The 18,949-nt window shown below is 51.2% G+C and overlaps 1 long non-coding RNA gene across 2 annotated transcripts; it reads left to right on the top strand.

Moving 5' to 3' along the window:
- The first annotated feature begins 1,817 nt into the window (after nt 1-1,817).
- On the top strand, nt 1,818-2,816 carry LOC121832742 (uncharacterized). 2 transcript variants are annotated; one of them, XR_006076446.2, is made up of 2 exons: nt 1,818-2,056; nt 2,284-2,816. It is a non-coding gene; the product is annotated as an uncharacterized LOC121832742 (long non-coding RNA). The 2 variants fall into 2 exon arrangements; XR_013042679.1 differs by having other exon boundaries at nt 2,199-2,816.
- Nucleotides 2,817-18,949: the final 16,133 nt, after the last annotated feature.

Genomic DNA, 18,949 nt, shown 5'->3' with positions numbered 1-18,949 from the left:
TTCCCAATCCTAACTCATTAGGCGTGGGATGAATTATTTCAGGTCTGGCTTCCTTACAGAGCACAGACTCTGTCTTTTTGCTGGGGGCTCTAGGGTGCCAAGACAGTGTCTGGCACCCATGAGGGTTGGATGGATACTTTCTGACTGACAGAATGGTGGCCAGCCCCACAGAACCATCATGTTATAACAACAGTTCATGCTCCCAGGCTGTTTCATATATATACTCTACGCCTTCCAGTGGATGGAATGCATCTGTGAAGCATCAGTTTCGTGGAACAGCATCATCACACTTGGAAGTAGCATCATGTGCTCATTCCGCACTGGGCCCTGCATATGCTTCCCTTTTTCTGCCAACTCAAGGTCAAAGCGCCAGCTATTGCTACCTAGGCTGATGGCCCAGACGGCATGAATGCCAACTACTGTCACAAATTATTCAGGTACTTCTTTCATTTGATGTTTGATCTCACAGTGTACAGCGAATCCCAGCCATCTTTATCAGTTGGTGTTGCAATAACAGCATGTCCGAGACCGGGTGATTTAGGAACATCAGAAGGTTATCTGGAGACTCACAAATGCAAGAGCCGGGTGCCAGCATTTTCATGGCATGTGTTAATGTAGAGAAAGGAAGGACAAGTGTACAGTGGGAAAGACCCACCCAGCTTGGCCTTACTAACCCATCTCCACAATAATCAAGCACTTCTGGAAAAGCTCCCCTCAATTCCCCACATCGTGAAAGCAAAAGTGAAAGCTCCAGTAAGTTTGGGAGAAAAGGTTCAAATCCCAGCACTGCTCTGTCTGCTCGCCCTGGAAGGTAGGGAGAGAGGCCAACGTGTTAGCCAGGGTCACCAGGCCTCGCAAAGACCCAAAGACAGAGCAGAGGAGAGGGAGGTCTGGGCTCAGCCTGGGCCAGAACGTACCTCCTTCAAAAGCAGAAGGAAGCCAGCAGACCTTAGCGCAGCAGCGTGGAATGCCCCTGCCTGCCCGCTCCTCCCGCTTCTTCATCCTCGCCACACCCAAGAGCCACCTGGACTTCATTTCCTCCGCCATTCCCTTCAATTGCCTCATCTCTTAAACACTTTAAAGTCCTAGGCAGTCACACCAAGTGAGCTCACACTCTGGGTGTGTGTGGCAAATCCTCTGCACAATAACCTGCTCCTCTCCTGCCTGGGGAACAGCCCTCAGTTTCCTTGCTGACCACAGCACTGGTTGGAAAAAAAAAAAAAAAGACTTCCTGTCTGATTTCTCTTGAAACAGGGAGTTTACAACTTAATCCTGACCAACGGGATATGTGACTTAAAGGAGAAGAATGTGACTTTTCCCTTTGTTATTCTTTTGCCTGCTTTCTGGAATGTGGGCATGATGACCCAGTGGAGCTGAAGCAGCCAGATTAGACCAGGAGGTAACCTGTAGAATGGAAGGGTTGTGCGAAGGAAGAGGAGAGGAGAGCTCGATCTTCTGGTTGTTCTCCCAGCCTTTGAGTTTCACCAACACCAGTTGTGATGGTTTACGTTGATGGGCAACTGTAGTGGGTAGCCATTCCAGCTTGGTTCTGGAAGTTCCAACCCCCATTGAGACTCCAGCAACTGTCACGCCTACAAGGCGGGGCGAGGGGAGGCGCCTGGGGACCCAAGAGCTGGATGGGCCAGCGCTCGCTCTGGGCACTCTCTCGGTGCCGGAACGCTGACCAGTGCAGATTGACTGTGCAGAGCTCCGGAGAACACCGCTGGACTGCATTACACCTTCCCCAGACCCTGCGACCTACCCATTACTTAATTTGTGAGTTACGCCATTAAATAAATATCCTTTTAACTACGTGGAGTGGCCAAAATAATTTCTCCAATAGGCAATGTGACAGGATCTAGACTCTCTGAGAATGTCTAGGAGGAATTATTTAGGCTGGGCTAATTAAGATGAGAAGACTCAACCTAAAAGTTGGTGGCACCACTCCCTAGGTCCCAGACTGCATAAAAAGGAGAAGTCGAGTTGAGCCGCAGTATTGTCTCTCTCTGCTTTCTGTGACACAGCATGACCAGCGGCCTCAGGCTCTAGTTCACAGGTATTTATTGTGTGGGGGTGGTGGCAGGAGTGGAGGGGGGACTTCAGGGGGTGGGGAGGTGGGGGTGCATGCTACAGCACACACGGAGGTCAGAGGACAACTTGTAAGAGTCCATTCTTTCCTTTCACTACCTGGGCCCCAGGACTAAACTCCAGTCACCAGGCTTGGTGGCAGGCGCTTTGACTGGCTGAGCCATCTCATCAGCCCCTGTGTCTATTGTTTTTAAGGTAAGGCTCTAGCTGAGGATACACTCCATGAGGTCATACAACCACTGCTACCTCCTTCTGGTCCCCAGTCCAAACGCCAGCCCCATGGGAGCTTGGCTTTGCAGACAGAGCTGAGGGGACAAACCTTCAGCTCGGAGCATCAAGCAGGTGACGGATCCACGAAGCTATCAGTCCTCACACATCTAGGTCCCTCCTGGAATTCTCTTGGTGCTGGGTCTGCTTCTCAGGGTCCCAGGGCCCTGCAGCCTCCTGGAAGCTGCAGGAAGCCAGACATAAGGTCAGATGTGAGAAGAATCTCTGGCCCATTCCTGGCACTCCAAAAGCATGCGCATTCTTCTTACTGGTCTCCTGTGGCCTCGGAGGAGGCAAGTACTCCATGCTGGAACTGTTTCTAAGGCCCTTAGTTTGTTCCTGGAGCTAGTGCTTCCTGCGCGAGCAATGGTTCTCAACCTTCCCGATGCTGTGACCCTTCAATACAGTTCCTCCATGTCCTGGTGGCCCCCCACCCCCAACCATAAATTTTTTCTTTGCTACTTCATGTCTATAATTTTTACTGCTGTCATGCGTTGTGATACAAATACCTGACACGCAGGGTATCTGATGTGTAACCCCAATGGGGTCATGGCCCACAGGTTGAGAACCGCTGTGCTAGACTCTGCCTTTGAGGTTACCTAAGCAAGCTAGCACACAGTCTTGAGCTCAGACAAGGGGCAACCTCTTCCAGCTTGGCAGCAGCGGGGTTTGACTGGCAAGTAACCCCAGGAAGCCTTTGTCTTCCTTCACCCCTCCATGCCTTCACCTCTTCTAGTTTCACTTCTGTGGCTGTGATACAATTCACAGTTCAGTTTGCAGTCCATCCCCACAGAGAAGTCACAGGGGCAGGAGCTTCAGACAGCTGGTCACATTATATCTACAGTCGAGAGAAGAGAGGATGCATGCACGCTGAATTCTTGCCTTCTTGTCCTCAGCTTGAATTCTCCACTCTTGCACAGTTCATTACCCGCTGCCTAGGGAATGGTGCCTCCCATAGTAGACGGAGTCAATGTAGGCATCCCCAGACTGAGACTCTTCCCAGGTGATTCTAGGTTGTGTCAAGTTGACAATTAAAGCCAACCATCACACTTCGCTAATCTGCAAATTTGGCTTCCATCTTTGCCCTGTCAAATTGCCAGTTACTGATCTTTGGTGAGCTAGAGCTGTGCATTCGAACCAGTGCAGACATCCCTTCGCGATCCCCTGGCAGTGACTCACCTTACATTCTGGGACCAGCTTGGTAGGTAATGGAGTCTCACACTGTGGAACTATGAAAGGCTCTGGATGGTGGCATCTCCTCCTGAGACCTGGTCCCTGGGTCCTTAACAGCATGTCCTGGGGACTGTATATGACATACGGCTGACAGCCCCTGCTCCGATACTTCCTGCAGAGCCAGCAATGGCAATCATTGGTTATCATGACACAGTGGAGTGGCACAAGGAGCTCAGATCTGGAGCAGCAAAGAGATGGCCAACCCAAGGGTACATCTTACACTCCAGACCATGGATAAAACAAACCCTTCATCATCTCTGGAACTCAGCTGGCCAGCGGACGTAGGCAAAGACCGGAAGTCTCTGTTTCCATGCAAACCTAGATCGAATCTTTACCATAGGTCAAATGCCACTGGTTCCATTCAAAATTCATCATCATTTCAAGCAGGTGGCAGCTTTGTGTTCCTCCATTGCTGTCCACTGAAGTCGCCAGCCATGACCTTGGGACGGGTCACATAGCTGTCTGTCTCTTTTTTCTTGTTTATAAATAGGAGCAATGAGAACATCAGAAAAGTGGTGTAGCCAGGCAGTGGTGGTGCACACCTCCAATCCCAGCACTCTGAAGGCAGAGGCAGGCAGCTCTGAGTTTGAGGCCAGCCTGGTCTACAGACGGAGTTCGAGGACAGCGAGAGCTACACAGAGAAGCCCTGTCTTGAAAATAAATAAATAGAAAAGTGGATGATGTAGAAAAGGCCCACAAATGCTTCCTACTGTCTTCACAGCCTATTGCTAACATGTACTAAATTCCATATGTGTGCCTTTGTCCTCATGTATATTTTGCTCCATGCATGGCCATACCCCGAGCATATTTGGGGATCCTTTGTGCCCACTGGAAAGCCCTAAGGGCTTTAGAGACATAGATGTGCAAGTTGGTGTGGCACTAGGTAGCTGGTACCTTGCATAGCCCTGACTCCTACTCCCCACACTCAGGCTGTCTAGCCCTGCCTGCCAGGTCATCCCTGACCAGGTGGGAGGCTGCAGAGATCTTCCCCAGCCCTGGTCCCAGAGGGAGCTTCGTAAACCAGTGGCTGGACAATGGCACTTTTCTTTTCTCTTCCAAGAGGGATCAGTTATGGGGGCCTTTGCAAGAGCTGTGATGCCATCTTCATTTGTGGTAATGGGATTAGCATGGCACCACAGAACCTCCTGGGCAGAGAATGGGCAAGACTGCTGGGGAGGAGAGCAGCGGAGCCCTGAACGCTGCCAGGAAGTAGACACCACCCAGGCTAGGGGCCATCCCTGCCTCCGGATGGATGCAGGGACAGGAAAATGGAATTAGTCCCAGCATGATGAATGGAGGCTTGCTGCTGCTCCAGCTGTGGTGTGTGTGTGTGTGTGTGTGTGTGTGTGTGTGTGTGTGTGTGTGTGTGTGTATGTGTGTGAGTGTGTGTATGTGTGTACATGTGTGTGTATACACATTCATGGCCATGTGCTGCAAGATGGAGGCTCATTTGTGCCTTCATCCCCTGGGTACCTCATTCAGGAGGAACACAGGTGAAGTTCCACTCTGGAAATCTCCTGTTCGCAAGAAACCTAACCCCTCCCCCAATCCAGTCCAGGTAGCATCTACAGGGGCACCCAGCACAGCAGTGTCAGGGGCTATGGCTTCTGCTCAGGTTCAACAGGAAGCTCCATGCACCCCTCACATGTGTCCAGGCATTTTCCCTGGGAGCCATTCCCAGGACAGTACCAGAGGTCAAACCCAGGCCCAAGGGAAGCTGAAGTCCTTGAAACTAGCACTGAGAGCCTCACACTGGACTCTGCCTGCCACAGGCAGAGCTGCCCTGATGGCTGAATCTGCTAACATGTTATAATTTTGGTTGTTACTAGTTTTAATTTTCTGTCCTCTAAAAAGTCAGTGCATCCCTTTTCCAACTTTTGATTCTGATAGAATTATTACTTACAAATAAATTACAGAAATTATACAATGAACCCCTATATATCCCTCAATGAGAAGCCAGAGTGTGGTGGTATTGTGTTCCCCAAAATATTGTGTACCCTAATAAACTTATCTGGAGTCAGAGAACAGAAAAGCCACTAGATACAAAGGCTAGAAAATGGTGGCACTCACACCTTTAATCCTAGCATTCCAGAGTCAGAGATCCATCTGGATCTCTGTGAGTTCAAGGCCACATTGGAAACAGCCAGGCATGGTGACACACACCTTTAATCCCAAGAAGTGAGCCTTTAATCCCAGGGAGTGATGGGAAAAACAGAAAGATATATAGGGCGTGGAGACCAGAAACTAGAAGCATTTGGCTGGTTAAGCTTTCAGGCTTTCGAGCAGCAGTTCAGCTGAGACCCATTCTGGAAGAGGACTCAGAGGCCTCCAGTCTGAGGAAACAGGATCAGCTGAGGAACTGTTGAGATGAGGTGGCTGTGGCCTGTTCTGTCTCTCTGATCTTGCAGCGTTCACCCCAATACCTGCCTTGGGTTTGATTTTATTAATAAGAACTTTTAAGATTCATGCTACACCAGAGATACCAAGTGTTAGTAAACACATCTGCTCGCCTCTTCTTTCTCCATTCCCCTCCTGCTATGCACACACATAATGCATGCACTTTTCAGGCATGTATATAGTATATGATGTGTTTGAATGTGTGCATATGTACATTGTACATGTATGTTTCTGTGCATGTATGTTTGCATATGCATATATGTATACATTGAATGCAAATATATATTTGTGTATGTATGTCAGTATACTACACATGTACATCTGTGTATGTTTGTGTGTGTATGTATGTCCATTGTGCATGTGTACACACATCTGTGTGTATATATGTGTACATTGTGTGTGTACATTTGTGCAAGTATATAAGTGTATATTGTGCACATGTATATATCTATGTGTATATATTGTGTGTGTACATTCGTGTGTATGTATACTGTATACATGTGTGTCCACATTTTCTTATGAACCACCAGCATACCTCATGATAGCTGTCCTCTGTGTTGATGAGCACTATCTAGAATATTCGAATCTTCTTCGAGACCCACAGCAGTGATGTTCACACGTGGGAAAGTCTTTACTCATAGACATTCCACACTGTGATCTAACTCCTCTACCTGTCCCATTGCCCCAGCTCAGGCCCCCACACATCCTTCAGACTTTTTCTTCCTAAGTGCAGATGCAGTCAAGGTCCCCAAGGCACTTGTTTATCATGTCACCCAAAAGTCCAAGGGGCACTGAGGGCATACAGAGGCCACACCCCTTGTGCCAGGCTGCTGTGAACACTGGGTCAGCTGTGCAGATGGACCTGATGTGTGGCTGCAGTTTTCTGATTCTGGTCCCTTCTCATAACACTTTGGATATCAGCACCAAGGTCCACAAGCCCCAGGACCTGTCGCTGGGGAGTTCTAGGGGCCCAGTTTCCTCCCTTAGGTCTCTGGCAAATGGCTCTGGGCTTCCACAGATGGGCACACTCTCCACTGCCCTTCCTTTCCCCCACCATCTAAATCCTGCTTGTGTTTTGAGCAGGTGTCTCATGGTCAGTTGTGATTGGCCTGGATCGGCCTGGCCTTCCTATCAGCCTTTGCTGGCTGCCTATTTCCCATCCTGCCCTGCAGCCAGAGTTGGCTATGTGGCTGATCAGTCTTAACTAGTGAGGTGTAAGGAGTTGTCCCCAGGCAGGATCACTGTGATGCCTGCAGTCACCGTGGCTACTTGTGTTCGTAACGTATCAGGCACTATGGCAAAGAATCATGTGCTGTGGATGGCACAGCTGAGAGCTGGGCCTGAACCTCTACCTCCCACGGCGCCTTGGGAGAGAAGTTCGTGTTTATGGCTTAAGCAATGGTTGAAAGCATTGCTAAGCGGTAGGCCCTCTGAGAAATTTACGGACACTGTGGAAAGCACAGTGCACATGGGACTAAACACAACAGGGTTCAAAACACAAGAGGCCCTGTCTAAAGAGCCCTGAGAGCCAGGACACCTTATACAACCACGTTGAGCCCAAGTGCCTCGACTATCAAAAATCTCCCAAGACGAAAGCCTGCGGGCAATGCTGTCCATCGCAAAGATGGGTCTCCATGCCTTCTTTTAATTGTTCATTCTGCAAACATGATCTGAGCACCTACTATAATCAGTTTATTCACTGAACATTTTATGAGCACCCTGCAGGCATCTCACTGAGTGCTCAGCAGAGGGAGTTGTTCCCACTGCACAGATGAAGAAATTGAGGCTCACAGAAGTGGTGGTGGCCTTCACGGGGATGCCCAGCCTCATGTCGGAGAGCCATAGTCCACCCATGGAGTGAGTGTCAGCAGCAGGGACTCTCACTGGGAGGCAGGGAGTGGCAAGAGAGTCTGCAGCTTGTGGAGTCTCTGAGGAAGGACAAAGCTGCTCCCCACTGCGCTGGGAAATGTGTTCCTCATTTCCATCCCACTTTATCAGATACATAAACTGGATTATCTGCCCAGCTACTGGCTTAGAGTCATTATCAGCTCATAACCTCTGCTTTCAACTTCTTAGTCCTAATGGAGTTACACGCCATCAGAGCCAGGGCCGACCTAGCTTACCCTCCCACATATTCTTATGGTCCCTATCTTTTTTAGGCTTTAGCAAGGAGACTTTACTGTCAGACATGGCCACCCTACATCCTGTTAGGAGAGCAGGGATGCCTACTGATGAGGTGGGCACCCTCCTGTCCTACTCTGGAAAGTGAAACTGAGGCAGAAGGAGTAACATGCTGGAAGCCATGCAGCGTGATTGTAGTGTGGGGCTCAGGGAGCCAGGCTCCCTGTGTGTGTGGCGGGGGGGGGGGGGGGGGGGGGGCTGCGGCGGGGGGCGGGGGGGGGGGGCAGGAGCCTGTCCTTCCCAGTGACCTGCGGGGCCATTGTAGCTCTGGGCTCTGGGCTGGGCGTGTCATCTCTGGGCTCATGGTGTCCTGTCTCGGGGTCTTGTAGCCACAGGGATTGTATGGATAAATTCTCTAACTTGCTAGCCTTGGTAAGCAGAGGTGCTGTGGGCTTAGGCAAGAAAAGGCAGAGTCCAGTTCAAGTGCAAACCAGGTGCAGACAGACGATGGTGTAGGATTCCTGCTTCCCTGGACCTTGAAACAGCCCCTGCTGCGGAAGCACCAAGCATCCACCTACTTTAAAAAGGAGGAATCTGCATTCTGGGTCAGGTAGAATGTTCCAGGGGCTGGTGTGGAAACCTTTGTCCTTTCTAGGACTCAGTTTTTCCATGAGCACTTTGTTTCTGCTTTCAGCCTTCTCCAACTGAGCTTGTTGGAGAAACAACATGCTGCCAGTTTCCCAAGCATCACGAGGTTCGAGGTCAGACCTAAGAAATACTAGCTACCTGTCAAGAGTGGACAACAAACTCCCCTTGTCAAAGGACGGGTGGTGCCCTAGCTTGCTTTCGGTGGCTGTGATAAACACTATGACCGAAAGCATCTTGAGAAGGAAAGGGTTTAGTTGGATGACAACAAAAGAAATTGGAGACTCCAGCAGGAACCCAGAGAACTGAAGCAAAGGCCATGAAGGAACACTGTTTGCCGTAGGCTTATTCAGTCTGCTTTCTTGTATAACCTGGGGCTGTCCACAGTGGCACCACCCATAGTAAGCTGAGCTCTCTCCCACAGCAATCATTAATCAGAACATGCCCCCCACACTTGCCTAGGGCCAATCTGCTAGAAATATTTTCTGAATTGAGGTTCCCTCTTCCAGATGACCCAAACTTGTCTCAAGTTGACAAACACTAGCCAGAGAAGATGACAATAAAAATACACCTTTGAGGTTCTTCCCAGGAAGTTCATGGTGTCCAGTGAACAGATAAGCAAATGGAGGCACAGACAAAATGCAGTTGCCCAGGAGTCACAGATATATGGTGGTAGGCCCTGATTATCTAGGACTGTACTCCTACATGGCCACTGAATGAATGGGTAGATGGATGGATGAATGGGTGAATGGGTAGATGGATGGATGAATGGGTGAATGGGTAGATGGAATAATCCCCTGGAGTCCCTTGTACCCAGCAAACCTACTTCCTCTTCCTCTGGCCATTCAGCTGAGCCACATTTCCCAGCCTCCCTTCCAAGTCTGCCAGTGGGATCTGGGGCTGGGGTTAACGTATTTCATTCTTGGAATAATGGAACCATGAGAGCAAGGAGCCTAAGTCCCCAAGCCAAGGTTGAGAGGAGAGCTGTTGTAGAATATTTTTAAAGATGTATTCATTTGTTTATGCTATGGAACATTTATTTAATGATGCAAAGATGTGTTGCATTCTTTTATGCTGCATTTGTTTAACTCTGTGAAGCTGTGTTACTTTGCCTGAATACCTGAATAGTCTAATAAAGAGCTGAATGACCAATAGGGAGGCAGGAGAAAGGATAGGCAGGGCTGGCAGGCAGAGAGAATATACAGGAGGAGAAATCTGGGGGGAAGGGGGGATCTAGGAGGAAGAGAAGGAGGAATTCTCCAGGGTTCAGACACTCAGCTACACAGCAAGCCACAGAATAAGAAGTAAAGAAAGGTTTATAGGATAAACATAGAAGCCCAGAGGCAAAAAGTAGATGGGCTAATTTAAGTTAATAAAAGTTGACTAGAAACAAGCCAAGTTAAGGCCGGGCATTTATTAAAAAAAATAAGAAAGAAGGAATAAGCCTCTGTGTGTGATTTATTGGGGAGCTGGGTGGCAGCCCCCCCAAAAGATCAAAGAGCCAAAAGAGCAAAGAGTAAAGAAAACAACAGAGAGCCACCGACCATCACCCTTGTTTAGCTTTGCTTGGCCAAGAAGCACGCTTACACAGCACCCTTTGCCCTCAGCACCAGGCTGCATCCTCATGGCAGAGTTGAAGGGAAGGCTTCGCTGAGGGCTACAGACTCTTAGGAATGGAAAAGACAGTGAGTGTTACCGGGAAGTGCACAGGGATTCCTCTTCATTCCCCGGTAGGTATCCATCCTGCCAGGCCTCCTCCAAAAGACTCACCCTCCCTCCGCCTCTCCACACCTCTCCCCTCCCCAACCCCCCAGCACAGGATGCTCTGTAGGTCCTTTGTGTTTATAGAGGAGAAAACATTGACACACACACACACTCTCTCTCTCTCCCTTCCTCCCCTCCCCTCCCCTCCCCTCCCCCTCTTTCCTCTCTCTGCCGTGTACTCATGTACAGTGAGAGCGAACATCTATAAGCCAGCCGCAGAAGCCATTACAGAAAGCAGGTCGGCCATCCTGCCCATGAACTTCCACCTCCAGCAGTGAGCAGGTGAAGGGACCCCTTAAGCCACCCCTCAGGTGGAACTATACTATAGGCCCTGAGAGGACAGAGACAGCTGCCCAGGCTCCTCTCCCCTCCACCCCTCCTCCTCGACTCCTCCCTTCCCGTAAGCTTCTCCTCCCACATCTCCCTTCCTCTAGGTCCCCCTTCCTAGGCCTCTTTTCCCACCAGACCTCTTTTTCTCCCTACTCTCTCCTGACTTCTCCCCTACATGTCCCTCTCCCCTCACCACCTTCTCCCCTCTACCTTATACCCCATTTCCCCTTCACCCCCCTCCCCCAAGTCCCTTTTCAGGCCCCTCTCTCCTAGGTACAGCTCCTGTCCTCTTTCCTTCCCACAGACAGACTGTCCACCTCCGTCAGGCCCCCTCCTACCCGATGGCACCCGTGGCCACCTCCACACTAACCTTTCTCTTCCCAGGCCTTTGTACTGGGAACTCTGTTGCAAGGCCTTCACTGGCCGGAAGGGGCTGGACTTGGGCAGTGTGCATGTGTGAGATCTCCCTGACCAAGCCCTCGGTGCAGTTCCCAGCCTCAGTCAGACCAAGCTGTAAGGCCTCCGATGAGAACATTCCGAGATGCCAGTGGAAAATCCCGATGCTTCAGGCTGGAGAACCATATCGGGAAGAAAGCAATTTTCTAGTTGATTTTCTAAAACAATAAACAGAGGAAAGAATGCCAGGGTAGTAGTTTGAACCACCACAAGCCAGAGAAAATCGGCGTCGAGTCCTGAAACCATCAAGCGGGCTCCCTCAGGGAGATCTGTCACCAGGGGACACCAGAAGCCTGTGTGGTAGTGGTGCTGACGGTGATGATGGTGATGATGCTACGCTGATGTAACACTGGAAGTCCCGCGGTGGAGGCAGCTGGAGGCAGGATGACAGTCACCACAACAACGGGAGTAAAAACTGCCGGCTGAGCATCTTGCACAAGGAACTGTGCCAGATACTATATGTTACCTTCAAAGTCGCTATTTACATTCAGATTACAGATAAGGGCACAGCACAACGAGGCTGAGAAGTCTGCTCAAGGGCACACAGCTAGGGAGTGGCCAAGGTGTTTTCCAGAGCTCTGTGTGACTTCAGGACCTGGGAGCTGGTGTGCAGGGGCTGTACAGGCCCTCATGCTCTGTCCTCTAGTGGTGGCCTAGATTTCACTGTCTGTCTGTCTGTCTGTCTCTGTCGGTCCATCTGTGTGTGTGTGTGTGTGTGTGTGTGTGTGTGTGTGTGTGTGTGTGTGTGTGATATGCCTGTGTATGCATGTTTGCCAGGCCACCACACCCACTCAGCATTTACTGATGTTAAGGTAAGTGCTTTGACTGCTAAGCGGTCTCCCCAGCCCTATAGCCTAGACTCCTCCTACAGCCTAGACTCCTCCTACAGCCTAGACTCCTCCTATAGCCTAGACTCCTCCTACAGCCTAGACTCCTCCTACAGCCTAGACTCCTCCTACAGCCTAGACTCCTCCTACAGCCTAGACTCCTCCTACAGCCTAGACTCCTCCTACAGCCTAGACTCCTCCTACAGCCTAGACTCCTCCTACAGCCTAGACTCCTCCTACTATAGCCTAGACTCCTCCTACAGCCTAGACTCCTCCTATAGCCTAGACTCCTCCTACAGCCTAGACTCCTCCTACAGCCTAGACTCCTCCTACAGCCTAGACTCCTCCTACTATAGCCTAGACTCCTCCTACAGCCTAGACTCCTCCTCCTACAGCCTAAACTACTCCTACTCTAGCCTAGACTCCTCGTACAGCCTAGACTCCTCGTACAGCCTAGACTCCTCCTACTATAGCCTAGACTCCTCGTACAGCCTAGACTCCTCCTCCTACAGCCTAGACTCCTCCTACTATAGCCTAGACTCCTCCTACAGCCTAGACTCCACCTACTACAGCCTAGACTCCTCCTACAGCCTAGACTCCACCTACTACAGCCTAGACTCCTCCTACTATAGCCTAGACTCCTCCTACAGCCTAGACTCCACCTACTACAGCCTAGACTCCTCCTACTATTGCCGGCTTCCCCTTGAACATCCCAGCTATGCCTGAGGCTGCCTCGGGGCCTTTGTACCTGCTGTCTTCTCTACCTGCAGTGAACTTCCTCCAATCGTCTGAGTGTTGCCTCCCCCTTTGATCTCAACTCCTAAACTGGGCTGATCAAGGTCTTCCAGATCTGCAGCAGGCCCCCTGCCCCGGAGTCCTCTCTCAGGTCTGCTTTCCTCTTGCAGCCTGGTCACTCCTGAGGGAACTTCTGCTCCTGGTAGGGCTGACTCTGTTCCTCCCAGGGCCCTCCCTGGGCACAAAGCAGGAGCTGTTGACCATTCTGCAGATTTGTGCTGGGCTTCAGGAGGCCTTGCTGTCTCTGCCTTACAGATGAGGACTGAGCTGTCAGCAGGGGAAAGGGAAGACCAGCAGTTGGCCCATTTTTCCTGGACTTTCCTGCTTTGATGCCAAAAGTCCCTCTTTCAGGGAATCCCTGAGTTAGGATGGCTGTCCTTTTGTTGGGGTATTTTATTACAACACCAAAGAAAGAAACCAAGACACTCTGATCGGCAGATGGCTATGACCAATTCTTTTCGAGAGGCAAGAGAATTGCTGGGGCTTGCTGGGTACCAACCTAGCTCCAAGTTCAGTGAGAGACCCTGTCTCAAGGTAATGAGGCACAGAGTGGTAGAGCAGACACCTGGCATCCTCCTATGACCTCCATGCATAATTGTATAACATATACTCACATGCACCTAGTAGGGCAGGGCCAACCTAACCATCACCTCATGTGCATGTGTGTATGCACACTGAGGGAGGAGGATCACCAGTTCAAGGCCAGCCTAGTTTGGGCAACCTAGTGAGGCTTTGGTCTCAAAATAAAAAGTAAAAATGAAGCCGGGTGGTGGTGGTGCACGCCTTTAATCCCAGCACTCAGGAGGCAGAGGCAGATGGATCTCTGCGAGTTCAAGGCCAGTTTGGTCTACAAAGTGAGTTCCAGGACAGCCAGGACTGTTACGCAGAGAAATCCTGTCTCAAAAAACCAAAAAGGAAATATGAGAAGGCTGGAGATACAGCTCAGTGGCCTAGCGTGTGTGAGGCCCTGGGGGGTCCATCCCCAGGAACACTCACACACACACACACACACACACACACACACACACACACACACACGATGTGACAACTACCCCTCACTCCATTCGGGGTGTGGGGAGTGACTCTAACGGCTTGCTCTGACTGACAGAAGGTGGCAGAAGTAACGTTGTACCAGTTCTTGGGCACAGCTTTAAGAGGTCTGTCACTCCTGTTTGCCCCTTCTAGGATACACTCACCAAGTTCCAAGGAGTCTGCAGAGGGTGAGGTCCAGGGGGCCCCATGAGGGCCCATCCACTCCCAGCAAGTGACTGCAGCCTTTCAGAACACACAGGCGCCAACTTACTGCAGCACGTGAACCATCCCTGCTGATTGCTCCCACACAGAAGAGCGGCCCCAGCTGAGCCTCAGCAACCCCAGCTCACTGCCTCATGAGCAGTGGTAACTGTTGCTCTTTTAACCGTGTTGGGGCCAGTAACAGATAGGAAAACAGTCTCCGGTACTTCTGCCTTTATATCTGATGATCAAGGATGCTCTTTCATATAACCCCACTACAGAACTTCCGTACTCACTCCATAGCCTTCATCTATACTTCTCACTGGTCCCAAGGATGCCCTCTGCAGCATCTTCCTCCTCCGGCACAGGAAGGATCCCTTTAAACAAACTTGTACCTACCAGCTAGGACCGTCGGCACACAACTGAGATACAGGAGTGCACCCTCTAGGAAACATTGCTTATGCACAAAGAGAGCTCACTGGGCTCAAAGCTCAGGGGAAGTGGGTGGACCATCCCAGGCCCAGTCTCCTGCTGTTTCCAGAACACCAGCAGCCCTTATCCTCAGACCCTTGGAGGCTAGAGGGAACTCACCTCTCCCCGCTCAGATCACTTGGGGCTGGTGGCTACCCTCGCCTCCCCTTGCTGTGTGACCCTCACAGCACCCCTCAGGGGCTCGGGTGCCCACCTGTAAAAGCCAGGGCTTTCCAGATCCTTGTTGGAACCCAGCAGAGCATGGCAGGCAACAGGTGTGCTCTCAATGGGCTTCCTACCATTCCTTCCTTCCAGAATGCCGGTTTTATGGATGAGCTCCATATATTTTGGCTCAGGAAAGATTGTGCCCGCAGGGTAGAAAAACAAATATTTAGTGTTGGAGGAAACTGCAAGTTCCAGGGACCATGTCAGCTTCGCTGTCTTAAAGACTCAAGCTCTGTGCTGACTCACATACCTGCCCGGAGATGCTGATGGACCACATACCATTTCACTAGTGACTGCAAAGACAGCGGAAGAGTGGCCAATGGTTTCCCCCAGGCAGATCGAGAACCTCTGGGAATCCGGAGTTCAGTAGTGGCCATGGCCAGCTCCCCAGATTTCCATTCCTAAAGCTGCTTTAAGATTTGTTCTAGCTAGCCAGCCCCCACATGGTACTAATAGCATTTATAAAGGAGCCCACAGGCTGCCCCCCTGGAGCAGGGTTGGCATGAGCAAGAAAGGTGGATAATGGCTGGACCCGCAGCAGTGACCAGACCCCCAGGCAGACACGACCTGGTCCTTCCCTTAATAGTGATTGCCTAGAAAAAACCTGGGGGGTGGCACAGGCCACTTCCAAAATGACACCTCGAACATACTAAGCTGGAGACGGGAACCGTGAAGAAGTAAGGCTGCTGGACCGGGCAGGGTATGTGCAAGTCGTAGGTGCTCCTGTGGAAATCCATCTTCTCATCTCTGGCTGCAGGAGGACAAAGCCAGTCCCACCCCTGAACTCTGGAGAAGAGTGCCCATCTTCAGAGCCCAGCTCCAGCCCTCCTCATAGGACCCTGGGCAACCTCTCCACTTTATCTTTCAAGGACTCAGTTTACCTATCTCCAGGACAGCTTGGCAATAGGATGGCTGTCAGAGCTACAGGTGTGGTAAATGTAAGAATGTAAGTAGAGTCACTGCTGCTCAGGCCCCAGCACTCTCTCAGTCCTTCTCCTCAGGCATCTGAGACTCTGTGAGTCTCTAGGTAACAGACTTCAGGGTGCCAGGACCTTTCATCTGGAGAAGAGAATTCAGGTCAAAGCCAGTATTGGTGGCCACACATCCTCCACTCCACCTTCTCCCTGTCTCCTACCCAGAATCTGGGAGCCCAGCTATAGGCGTGTGCAGTGAAACCACCCTTTTCTTCGGAAAAGTATAAGGAGCCACGTGGGCTTTGATTTCCTCTTTCCTGAGCTCTCTCCATGCTGTTGTCTGTCTGTCTGTCTATCTGTCTGCATTGTTAACAATTCTAATAGACTCTTTATTCCCCAACAACCCATCTCCATGTCCCTCTGAACCTCCATCCTTTCAGTAAAGGGCCTAGTACACAGCCTATCCTGAAGCAGACACCATGGCATGATTTCCTTTTGTGCGACATCCAAACAAACACCATTTGAAAGTCCATCCGACCAAAAGCGAATGTTAAACTCATACAGCATAAAGTTTACCACTGTAGGGCACTGTCAGTTAGCTCCATGCAGCTGTGGCAGGACATAATCCTCCAAGCAAGACAGACACCATGTTCATCAGATCCGTGGTACCTGCTTGCAAGGGGCCACCCTGAGGAGGCCTGTGGACTGCTGAGGTCCAAATCAGCCAACAACATATTGTCTCAGAAAACTGTTCACTTTAGTCAAAACTGACTGTCTCTCTCTAAAGCCCTCCCAGGGTTCCAGAGGATTCCCCGGCCTAGGCTGGGACATAAAGTTAGTCAAAGAGAAAGGCCTTTCAGCGCCTAAGAAGGATTAGTCTGCTACAAAACAACCCAAGGACAGGGCAGATGGGGGGCAGGGCCATGTTTGTACCAAGAATTCTTGACTGGTGTAGTGTGGTACATGCCCATAATCACAGCATCCAGGAGACTGAAGCACGGTTGTGAGTTCGAGGGCAGCATGGACTACCTCAGGAGACCCTATCTCATGATACCATGAATGCATAAAATAAACATTCCTCTTGAAGGGCACCATGGGCAAAGGAACCGGGTAGCAAGGCAGCATGAGTTATCTTTGCAAAGACTTAAACTGAGCAGTGTCTAAGTTGGGACTATTCAAGGAGAGCTCACCAAACAAGAAAAAGACCTTGGGGAAACAGTCAGGGAAAGGCAGAAGTGTAAGTGGGACTACCCACTGTAGGAGCAGACAAAGTGCCCCTAAGGGAGGCGTGGTCTTGGATTTGCCAGGAGGAGGGCACATTTACTTAAGCCCACAGGACACACTGCTGCCGGACTCCCTTGGAGAACGGTCAGCTCTTCTGCAGGGGTGTTGGCCAACATAGAAAGAGCTGGGTACACTCTATGTCCCAGAGGTTCCAGTGTGGGGTATGGAGCCTGCCCATAGTAGGTGCTCACAAAACACCAGTCACCAGCTCTTGCAAATGATGGGCACAGTTAAGACCAGACACTTGCCCTCAGCTGCTCTGGGATTGCCAGCTATCCCCATGCGAGTACCAGGTCCTCTGCTTAGTTACCCTCTTGATGTGTTCGGCCTCACTCCAGGGGCATGCTGGGAAACTGTGCTTTATCCCCAGCCCACAAGCCCCGCTACAGAAAATGCAGCGGGCACTCCTGAGGTCATAGTGGCCCTCAGCAGCAGCCGTTCTTCCGGCCCACCCCTCACCCCACCTCTCTGGTCTTCGGGGTCTGTGATTAGCCTGGGTATTGAATGACCCCTGGTCTTCTTCCCCCACCTCGCAAGGGTTAATCAGCCTTCCTGCGGAGCGGCTGGGCGGCTCGGAAGGAGGCAGCGAAGCGGCCTGGCGGCAGGCTGCTTTCATTACTTTGATGGGATACATGTGCTTGGCTTTATCTCCGGCCCTTTCTCCGTAATTCAGCGCTTGAACGTCTCAGCTGTCGGCCGATCTGCAGACAATTGCTTGGGGTAATACTATCCGGAAAAAGCTGATAAAACGCAGATGTGCCGAGGCCTCTGAAATTTGCGGTTTGCTAAGTGGTTCGAGCGATGCTTGCCTGCGGCCGGGGTGCTTCCCGGAGAGGCTGGGAACTAAGGGGTGGGAGGTGATTTTTTTTTTTTTTAAGTGAAAGGTTGAGTAGAGGAAGTGACTATAGAATTTTTTTTCTCTGTAATTAGGAAGATCAGCCAATAGAAAGTGGGAGGGAGAAGGGACCGTGCTAAAAGACTAGGCAAGCAGCTCACCCTGGGGTCCCCTCCTACCCAGCCCAGTGGTGGGGGCATGTAGGAACAGGACATCCGGCTTCCCCTATGTGGCCTGGAGCGGGTAGTGGTGAGGGTCCTCAGAAGGAGCCATGCTTGGGCTGTGTGGCCTTGGGTAGGTCATTTTCCCTCTCTTGTGGGGACTGGGGCATGCCAGCAGGTGGCCTGCACACAGTGGGTGCTCAGTGAGCATCCAGAAACTTCTTACTCCGTTGCCCAGATGACACTGGGAAGGGAAAGTGGCATGCTGCTGACAAGATTTGACTGACAGACAGGGGACCAGGCTGGAGGACTCTGAGATCCGGGTTTCTGAAGTCAAAGTTACTGGGCTTGGAAAATAGCGGTCACTGGGTCCTTGGGGGCGGGGGTTGGAGTGGAGTCCCTCAACCCTGCCTGAGTGCCCATGTCATCTGGCTCAGGTGAAAAGGGAGATCCCTTCATGGGATGGCCAGAGACTCTGTGTGTGACATCAGTGCCAAAGGATGGGAGAGGAGCTTCTGGCATCTGCTCCAGGCCAGGCCTTGGGCAAATCCCCCACCCTCCACTCCTCAAGTCTAGGTGGCTTCTGCTGCACAGAGAGGGCAGGCAGTGTGGCTGGTGTCACCCAGCACATCGGGACAGAGGCAGCCCCCTACACCTGGCTCTCTGGTGGCCACACTCTGTAACTGGCCAGGTTTGCGGTCCACAGGGAAGTGTTCCAAAGACAGGATACTTTAATTCTGACGGTTCCAAACTGTTTCTGCGACAAGGGACAGAGCTCAGGAACGGGCATGAAGGTGTGCTGTCCTGGAGGTCACGGCCAAGGGCTCTCAAAACACAAGTAGCCTGACTCCATAGAGACGGACAGACACTGTTCATATACAGGCCTCATGGGGCACAGTTCCC

This window comes from Peromyscus maniculatus, chromosome 10 (genome assembly GCF_049852395.1).
Source record: "Peromyscus maniculatus bairdii isolate BWxNUB_F1_BW_parent chromosome 10, HU_Pman_BW_mat_3.1, whole genome shotgun sequence".
NCBI classification, from domain to species: Eukaryota; Metazoa; Chordata; class Mammalia; order Rodentia; family Cricetidae; genus Peromyscus; species Peromyscus maniculatus.
The sequence above is the reverse complement of the archived record's forward strand: the minus strand, read 5'-3'. Positions and strand labels throughout refer to the sequence as shown.